This window comes from Dipodomys merriami, unplaced genomic scaffold (assembly GCF_024711535.1).
Source record: "Dipodomys merriami isolate MVZ:Mamm:240054 unplaced genomic scaffold, mDipMer1.0.p SCAF_181, whole genome shotgun sequence".
Lineage (NCBI taxonomy): Eukaryota > Metazoa > Chordata > Mammalia > Rodentia > Heteromyidae > Dipodomys > Dipodomys merriami.
This window is the reverse complement of record NW_027203171.1, coordinates 309458-319041: the sequence shown is the minus strand read 5'-3', so window position 1 is coordinate 319041 and position 9584 is coordinate 309458. Positions and strand designations below refer to the sequence as shown.

Here is a 9584-nt window from a genome sequence, read left to right as displayed (position 1 = left end):
GCGAAGTAAGGATATTGGTCACATGGAAAAACAATGAAATTGGATTTGAAGAAGACCCATGTCTACAAAGCTGCTGGAGCCTGTGAGCTGTGAGATCCAGGGACAGAAGCTCAGTCTCACCACTGCTTTTGCCACCGTCCAGAGACCAAATACCTCCTGTCTTTACTCCACCACCAATTCAGGACACAGAGCATCCAGTCATGGATAGAAATGAGATGGTGCAGGAGGCTGAAGTGGCCAAGCAGGCTGAGCGATATGGTGACATGGCAGCCTGCATCAAGTCTGTAACTGAGCAAGAAGCTGAATTACCTAATGAAGAAAGGAATCTTCTTTCAGCTGCTTACTTGAACCCATAGGTCATCTTGGAGGGTAATTTCAAGTATTGCGCAAAAGACAGAAGGTGCTGAGAAAAATCAGCAGATCGTGTGAGAACACAGGAAGAATTGAGAAGAAGCTAAGAGATATCTGCAATGATATAATGTCTGTTTTGGAAAAGTTCTTGATCCCTAATGCTCCACAAGCAGAGAACAATGTCTTCTATTTGAAAATGAGGAAAGCCTGCTACCACATCATGGCTGAGGTTGCTGCTGGTGATGACAAGAAAGGGAATCTGAGTTAGTCATTCCAAGCATACCAAGAAGATTTTGAGGTTAGCAAAAAGGAAATTCATCCAATGCATCCTATCAGATTGTTCTGGCCCTGAAATTCTCATTATTCGATATGAGATTGTGAACTCCCCAGAGGAAGATTCCTTTCTTGAAAAGATAGCTTTTGATGAAGTCATTGCTGAGAACTTTATACTTTATGTGGGTTATGTTACTTCTATTTTAATTTCTGTATTTCCCATGTTTTTTTGTTTCTTTGTTTCATATTAGGAGAATAGAGCATGTTAACATTTAGTGAGTTATCTGTTTTCATCATGAGATGGCCAGTATGACGATGTGGAATTTTTAAACAAGTTATAAATGTTTGGCATGTGCTTTGGTTCATGGTGACTTCACAAGGGCCAGTGTTAAAACTGATTCCACGTCTAAGCGAAGAAATCTTCCTACATATTGGTTTGTACTCGTGTAGAATAAGAGAGAAAATTGGTTCCGGTCACAGGTGTAGTTATCGTGTGTATTATAAAGTTTTGGAGCATTCTAGGGCTGTGGCTCAAATAGATATTCCATGGATATTCCAAGTTGGAATCATGTATTTCTGTGGAAGAGTCTATTTCAGTGAGCACACTTTTGACTACAGCACCAGAAGTGTTCTTTCAGACAAAGTTGTGACCCAATTAACTCTGGATAAGGGCAGTAACGGTTCACATTCCATAATTTGTGAAGTTACCTGCTGTTTGCTCAAATTATTTTTGCTACACATTTTATTTGTATTTCAGTGTTTTAGACAACCTAAGAAGTGGTATAAAAGTAAAGGTGTAGTAAAAATGAACTGCTTGGTATTCACTATTCATGTGTATTAAGCACAGTCATACACAAAAAACCTTATGTATTTAACTGGTTTTTAGATTCTTTTTACTTCTGTGATTTTTTTTCTATTTTGCTACGTGCCTCAAACACATATGCTGTAAAAAAAACTAGATAACAGGGAAATAAGATGATGGCCTGCTTTGTTTAATGTCTTTTGAAATTTTCATGAACCATCTAACCATAATTGTTAAGAACACATGTATTAAGTTCATGTAAGTGGAATAAAACATTTTTGAATGGACTTTTCAACTACTTTCTCTACTATATTTCATGTAAATCATTGTTTTGAGTTTAAATATCCTCTAAGGAAATTGTACATTATTAGAAAATTGTTCCTTAGTCCCTTTTCACAGGCAATTTACTGAGTTAAAGTGCAAAGTTTATCATAACAACAAAAATCCTAATCTAACTACCAACCACTTCCAATACTCCCCATTCTACCCTCACCTCAAAAACAAAAGTGTTTTTTTTTTCTCCTTTGGGGTGGAAAATTGATTGGAAAACTAATGTGTTCCAGTTAAAATTTTGGCAGATAGCAATTTCTGAATTAAGAAGCCACATTGTACTTGGCCCATATGACATTGGATAGCATTAACTGTAAATTCTATGCTTCCTAATCAGTTTTGGTTTTTCAGAATTTCTTGGTACAGTTTGCCTTCGATTTTGGTCATTCTGTTTGTCGGGTGCATAGGATTTTCTCCTTTTTTTATTTTTTTATTTTTTTCTTCTGCCTTGTCACTTGTCTTGGTGGCTGTGTACTTTGGAAATGGCCACATGATCTTTCTGGCTCTACATACTCTCTAAGATCCTTTGTTACTTTGCTTGCATTCCACAAATTGTTTCCAACATCCTCCACTGCAGCACATCTTACCTTAGTTGATGAGATTGTGTATCTCTTATAAACTCTATCCCAAATGGTCTGTCTGTCATTTTTGCCACAAAATCTTTCTTCTCGCAATAATGATGAGGCTGTTATACCTAAATCACATCATACAGAATATTTCCTTGGTACTTTACAGAAAACAGAAAACAAAAATGCCATTTGAAATGGTGCATTTGTTTTTTCTTATAAAATGTAAGATCCTCTAGAGCAGGGGCAATATTTTCTGTATGTTCTATTTTGCCTAGTACAATGTAAATGCTCAATAAATACTGATGATCTGAGGCAAAAAAAATCTGCCCTCTTTATTTGAAATACCAGCTATACAAATTACTATTCTTGTGTTTGATATAGTTTTAAAATGAAAAGTTTGCAGTTATATCGAAGACAGTCAGGCATAGAGACATGCATTTATGTATGCAAACACACACACACATATTGCTTTGGTTTAAGTAGTAAGATAACATTTACCTAATTTAAAATATAAAATCAATGCTATATGTAAATCAGTACAAACCCACCCAGTCAATTGAATCCACCCAGATTCCTTCGTAAAACCGGTAAATTTATTAGATCTTTTGCACAAGTGTTAGCGCTTCTGACAAAGCTCATCTCAGAAGAAGCCATGATGGAAAAGAACCCAAGACTGATATCAGGGCCTTAAAACAGGAACACACAAGAGGTGAGATCCATTTTCAAAGAAGTGATATCAGTAAAATTATTAAATTATTTGGGATTGAAAACCAAAGAAATGAAGATCTCTACAAAGAAGGCGACTAAAAAGAAAGAAATTTAGTTCAGTCATGAACTAAAAACACAGATCACCTTGATGTGAATAGTTTCTCTGACATATCAGCACTGTCAGCAATTATTCTTGGTTCTACATTTGGTATTTTTGCTTCTCTCTGAAAAACTTGGGGAGGTTACGTAACAAAAAATCTGTTTTGCTTCACTATCTATGCAGTGAGTATTAATAGTTTACCAAAGTACCTTTTGTGGTCAATAGGCCCCAGATGTAATATAAATTACAAGACAGATGTTCTTATCTGAGTTCCATCCATTTGTAGGGTCTCAAGTAAGTTAGGATGGAGAGAAATTAGAGAGGCTGTTGCATTAAGAAAGTGACAGCTAACACACATTGCAAATATGCTTATAGGGTCTTTCTTCAATTTTTAGCCTTTCCCTATAAAATTGTGTTAAATCATAGGATGATGAGAATTTTTCAATTACAAAAATCATTAAGAGGCATGGACCTATTTGTTGGTTATGAAAAAATGAATTTGCGGGACTGGAATTGAAAAAAAAAATAGAAGGAATTGGGGTAATAATGGAGCTTCATGTTTTTAATTTCTCTTCCAGGACTGCAAGACAGAAACAATCCTGCTCAGTGCAATCAAGTTTCAGTTGAAGAAAATGGGGTAGCAGTTGCTAAGGCCAACAGCAATACGACCAATGTCAAGATGGATGACCACCTTAGCAAATCAATGAGCACTAGCAACATGTCTTTGATATCATTGGAATGAGGTAAGAAATGCCCTAAAATTGCTTTCTATTCTCACGGATCTTCACAGAGCCAAGAAACTAAGCATGTTCTTCCTCTACAGTCATTTAGCATTTTATAAATTTACAGTTTTATGCTTGGTGATTAGAAAGAAAAATGGGAAATTGTGCACTCAGTATTAAAAGAGATTTATTATTAGTTTAAAAATGGTGTGCATTAGGCTAGTTTTATTTCCCTAGTATTGAGGATCAAACCCAGAGTCTCTGGTAAAGAACTGCTACACTTGTGTTTCTTTGAAAATCAATCTTTCTATGTTACCTAGAATGGCCTTCATCTCCTGAGCTTGAATGATCCTCCCTGCTCAGGCTTAGAAGTTGCTGGACAATAGTTGTATCACTGGGCCTGGAAAGATTAGGCCTAGGGAGCTAAGGAATTTAGGAATTCTCTGGTGATACTGCATTATCAGTAAAGGAACTGTGTTGTCCCAAATGATGCCTGACTATTCCTGACTGTGGCAAATGCCAGAGGTCAGAACACAAGCCTAATTTCTAGAAGTGGCCCTGACGCTTCCCACACTCAGGACCTGGGATAACAAAGATTTATTCCAAAGTCTAATGGGTAACACCTGGGAAGACAATATGAGGTAGCTTAGCGTGACTGAGAGGAACTTTTAGGATCATAGAAGAGGGAGGAATTCACACTGGAATAGGGCATGCAAACAGAAAGACAAAAACACCCTGGTTTGGGCCAAGCCATCAAGCTTCACAGAGACCTATCCTTCACTTCACACTTGCAACTCACTCACATTCCCTCGATCTCCCCAAACCACCATCAATTTAACCAGTAATTGTGGTGAGGTGCCTGTTCTAAGACAACTCCTCCCACCCACAGGATGCTTTGCACTATTTAGCTGAACCAATTGTTAAAGAAAAGATAATGGGAACACTCTGAGTTCAAGACACAAGAGCAACAATTAACATCAAAGAAAAGAAAGAAAAGTAAAGAACCTTAAAGGAAAGGAAAACTTTGGAAACAGCCAAAAACTACTTAAGATTTCAAAAATGGAATTTGGGCCTTTCTGGGAAATTGTTAGATTTTTTAAAAAAATTTAATTGGTGCAAGCATTATGCTGTATATCTAGCAATTCTGCGACTGTATTGCAGTGTATACATTAAAGCATGAAAAATGATCCAAGAATCAGTTTAGTGCCTGCGAATACCTTTTTATATTGAACAGGGAGCTATTCCAAAATGTAAAGAAATCAGAAATAATTTACATTCAACAGAACTTATCTGTTAAACACAAACAGAAACAAAAGTCTCATAATCTCAATTACATTAGTAGATCTAAGAATTAAAAAGCCAACTTATTTCATGCTTCCAATACTTGTCCATTTCTCAGATAGACTAACAATGTTTCAGGAGACACACAGTGATTTTCATTAAAAAAAAAAAAAACTCACCTATGCTCATGGGAAGCTGGAGAAAACCTCCCTATGCATCCCTGCAGTCCTAAGACAAAGGGCCTAGCACTGGCAGGAACCTACTTCCTCTCAGAATGGCACGATGCATTGTGGGAATTGTAGTCTATTTTGCAGCACAGATACTTTGAAAGTGCAGGGTTTTTATTCTTTTTTTTTTAAAGCAGGGCAAAGATCCTTCTGCGCATATGCCTCCCTACCCACTGTGGGTGTTTTCAGCCTGCAAATTCCAGTTTCTTTCCCACTGCCTTGCTGCTGGAAGTTTTCTCTTCAGTGGAGCTTGGAGGTGTAACTTGAAGGGATCTCAGGCTGCAGAACAAATAACAGGTAGGAACTGTGAGCTGGATGCAAAACACAAGGCAATATTGATCCTCCACATGTTCCTCCAGCATGAGGCTAATGATTTGTTCAGGGCTCAAGAGTTTGTGCTGCCACAGCCCTTGTGACTCCACGTGCCAGAAACTGGCTTGCAACATTCTGACAGCAAGTTGGGTGGTTCTCCAGAATAGGAGAAAGTGTGCATTTATATTTCCATGATGGTGATATTCTGCTGTTAACACATGTGACTTTATTATCTTTGCCGAGGTGTAAGATGAGCATGGTAACAATTGTAGTAAAATTGTGATGTGTGTGCCTGATATGACCCCATTTATATTGCAGTTGTTTTTGGGTTTCTGTGTTGTTTCTCCTAGAGGTGTCTCTGCTCTTCTCCTTCATTGTTAGCTTTCTTAGTACTCCTGGCTTTAGTTCACCCGTGTTTGTACGAGACCTTTTTACTAGGAACAGGTCTACATGAGATATTGCAATAGTGTGTGATGGTCCTGGTTTTTTTCTTTCTGTTAAGCAATGAAGCTTGGCAATGTTTGAAGGAGGATACCTTGTCAACTCTGACAAGCCCTACAGAGCCGAGGCAGAAAGGTAAAGGAAGGGCAAAATATTTTCAGCTTCCTTGCCTTAAGCAAAGATTGGTAATACTCCACAGAGCACAAGAAATCAGGTGGTACTCTTTCCTCTAACACTCCTAATAACTTGGTGCTCTTGGAAGTTTAACAGTAACTAGTAGGAGGTGAAATAAACTTGCCTGAGGAATCAGTCAGAACCTAGTTCTCAGAAGGGACATGGGGCTGTGGTTTGTGGATTAGGATTTATTTTCACAACTGAAAGTATCTATCTCTGTTCTTACTAATTTATTCAGCCTTTTCACACTATCAATTCTTGTACATGATATCTCAAATGTCTCACCTGTGGGTATACTGATACTAGCCTTATAGTATTGGTTTTTACCTGCAGTTAAGAAAGTGTGTTATCATGGAGTGTTACAGAAGGAAATTAAACTACTGTGTCTTACTCAAAGTGGTATGGTTTTTAGATGTAACGTATAATGAAGTTTTAGGTATTGTTCTCCATTTTGTCTCAATCTGTTCAAAGAAGTATTATTTCACTTAAGAAAATCTTCATGGGAATTGAAGTCAATGAAGCTTGAACATTTCTTTAAAATATTTTAGTGAAACATGTTGATACCTTTTTATCCTTTGCACTTCCTATGGATTTTCCTAGCTTAAAATTTTACTAACATGGATGTTCTCCACTTTATCTGTTCTTGTCAAGTTACAATTTCTCCACTAGATTAATGAGACTATTTTACATCATTTAAAATGTGAGAGTGCCTAAATATGTATTTCAAAACAATTGTTCAATAGAATTTAAATACTATACAATAAAATGATCTTTTTTGTGTGCTAGACCTGGTTCTTGGGCTCAAGCACTGGACATTGACCCTGAGCTCCTTTTGTTCCAGCCTAAAGTTCTACCACTTAAGCAATATCTCCACTTCTAGGTATTTTAGTAGTTTATTGGACATCAGTGTCTCTTAGAGTTTCTTGCCCCAGCTGGCTTCAATCTGTGGTGCTCAGATCTCAGACTTCTTCTTAGCTAGGATTACAACCATGAGCCACCAGAGCCCAGTTACAAAATAAACTCTTAAATATAGATTATGTTTGTAATAAAATAATATGAAATAGAAGACTTGAAATTAAAAGATGATAGTCTAAATCACAAAAAAGAAGAAAATATCCCACCCTGAAATCTACAACAATTGTGGTTTTGAGTATTTGAATATGGATATATAGCCTACAGAAATTTCTTTGTTACTTTTTAAAAGTGAGAAACCATTCTTGTGATGTGGAACAATCCAAAATGAATGTGCAAATGTTGCTTTAAGTGATTCATATTGTTCCTTAGCACAAATGACCTAACTGAAGTTTACAGAGTAGGTTCTCATATTTCATACATATCACTGTAAAGTTTGTTATTTTATATTAAGAGTTTCTAATCCATGTAGTTGTGTAAAAAAATAAAACTGGATAGTATTATTTCCTGTGTTAAAGCCAAACAATAAATATAAGAAAAAGCATATAGGTATTTATTTTTTATTTTTATAAGTCTGAATTTTGGGGTGTAATCAGTTTAGAATTTTGTGTTATTATTATTTGTGCAACATAAGATTTTAATTTTCTGGTTCTTTAGCTGTGATGTTCTGTCACTCCTTTGCTTAATATTTCATGTTACATCTTTATTAAGCCCTTTATCTCCAGGAGAATGGTCACAATTCTTCATATGATTGTTTAGGAAAGTGAGCATTAGCGACTTCTCAAAAGTGTATTTACATAATCTTTACTGATTAAGAAAAGTAGGCTAAATGACAAATTTCAAGTTATTGATCAAGGGTTCTCCAGGTATTTGGATGCAGGGAAATGTGCCATTTGAAAACCATTACTGAACTATTATAATACAAGTAATATGTATTGTATATATTTTCTTGTATAATTTTGGGGAAAAAGTATTGAGTTATAACTTATATTCTCTCCATTGAGTTTAAATGTATAAATGAATAAGATAGAGTGAAAAAGCTCAATGGAGTCCTAGGATCCATTTTAGTGAATAGAAAAATAATTCATACAACCCTAAATGTATTTCATTAATAACTAATGGTATTGAAGGTGTGGATTTTTGTTTTAATTATTCAATTATTTTTAGGAACCTTAGTTTTTATGAATTCTGTATGCATATTAACCTAGAATTCTGTTTGTCTACCAACTAATGGACTGTGGAGTCATCTTCAGTGGAGCATTTAATACTCTACTTGAGACATCAAAGATTCTTCTCCCATAAGAAGGCTTTGTGCTTTTTCACTCCATGTATAAGGTTTTGAGCAGGAAAATCTGAGGCATAACCACACAGGTTCTTTCCTGACTATGTCAATTGCCTTTTCTCTAAGCCATGCTTCCAGAATCTTCTCTTCATTGGCAACAGGAAGAAAGAATAAGAGGATCTCTGGTGAGTTGTTTTTTATTTCTCATTTTTCACATTCCATTTTAGGAAGCTAAGTATATCCAAGATTTAAACCAGAAAAAAATATTCAGTTTCAAGAACATGTTCCTAAATAAGATAAAGATGGTTTTTAGAACGAGTAGATTATAAAATGTTATAGTTGAGGGCAGACTTGCTTGGATTTTTCTGAAGTGAGATAAAGTAATCACACTTGTTTTGTGATTCAATGCCATTGAGCGAGTCACTTGTCATGTAGAGTGGACATTTGCTGACAACTTGTCAGAGATCCCCTCCTTATGATTAATGTTGAATTACGTTAAAAAGGTTTTACTGGAGTTTCTGGAATAGTGTGGTCACACACACACACCTTCAAATGTTAGAGATTACTTAGTAAGCTACATGTAATTAAATTACTCTCCATACATCCTTCTGGGACTGCTTCCTGGTCTTTGACTACATAAAACTTGATAATATTTGATAATATAGTGTGTGGTCTTCCTAGAAAGCCCTCTGTATTTTTCCTAAGGTGTTGTCACAAGATTTTTTTCTCTATTTACTCTCTTCATTCTGTTTCCTGCTCATAAAATTTCATCATTTCTCTCTTTCTCCCACTTTTTAAATATTTTCCTCCCTGGGTCTTCATCTCTTTCAGTTCCCCTTCTCTCCATCCGTCTCTCACCATTTTTCAAATGCTGTATCTGGGAATTTGTTTGTTTCACTGATCAATTTTCCATTGCTGACATAGTTCTTTGAATTGAAATTTTTCTTACCCCTTTGTGTTACCCCTTTGTGTTTTCTTAACCCTTTTTGTTGCATGCTTTGTGTCTAAATTCAAAACTAATGGGACACACCTACCTCATTCTCTACTGTGTCTTGCTTGTGCTAGTGTTGGAACAGGAACTCCCACGCCTCACATCCTGT

The 9584-nt window shown here is 36.0% G+C and overlaps 1 pseudogene; it reads left to right on the top strand.

Annotated features, from left to right (window-relative positions):
• The first annotated feature begins 200 nt into the window (after nt 1-200).
• On the top strand, nt 201-3875 carry LOC138830030 (14-3-3 protein zeta/delta pseudogene; annotated as a pseudogene).
• The last annotated feature ends 5709 nt before the right edge of the window (nt 3876-9584 follow it).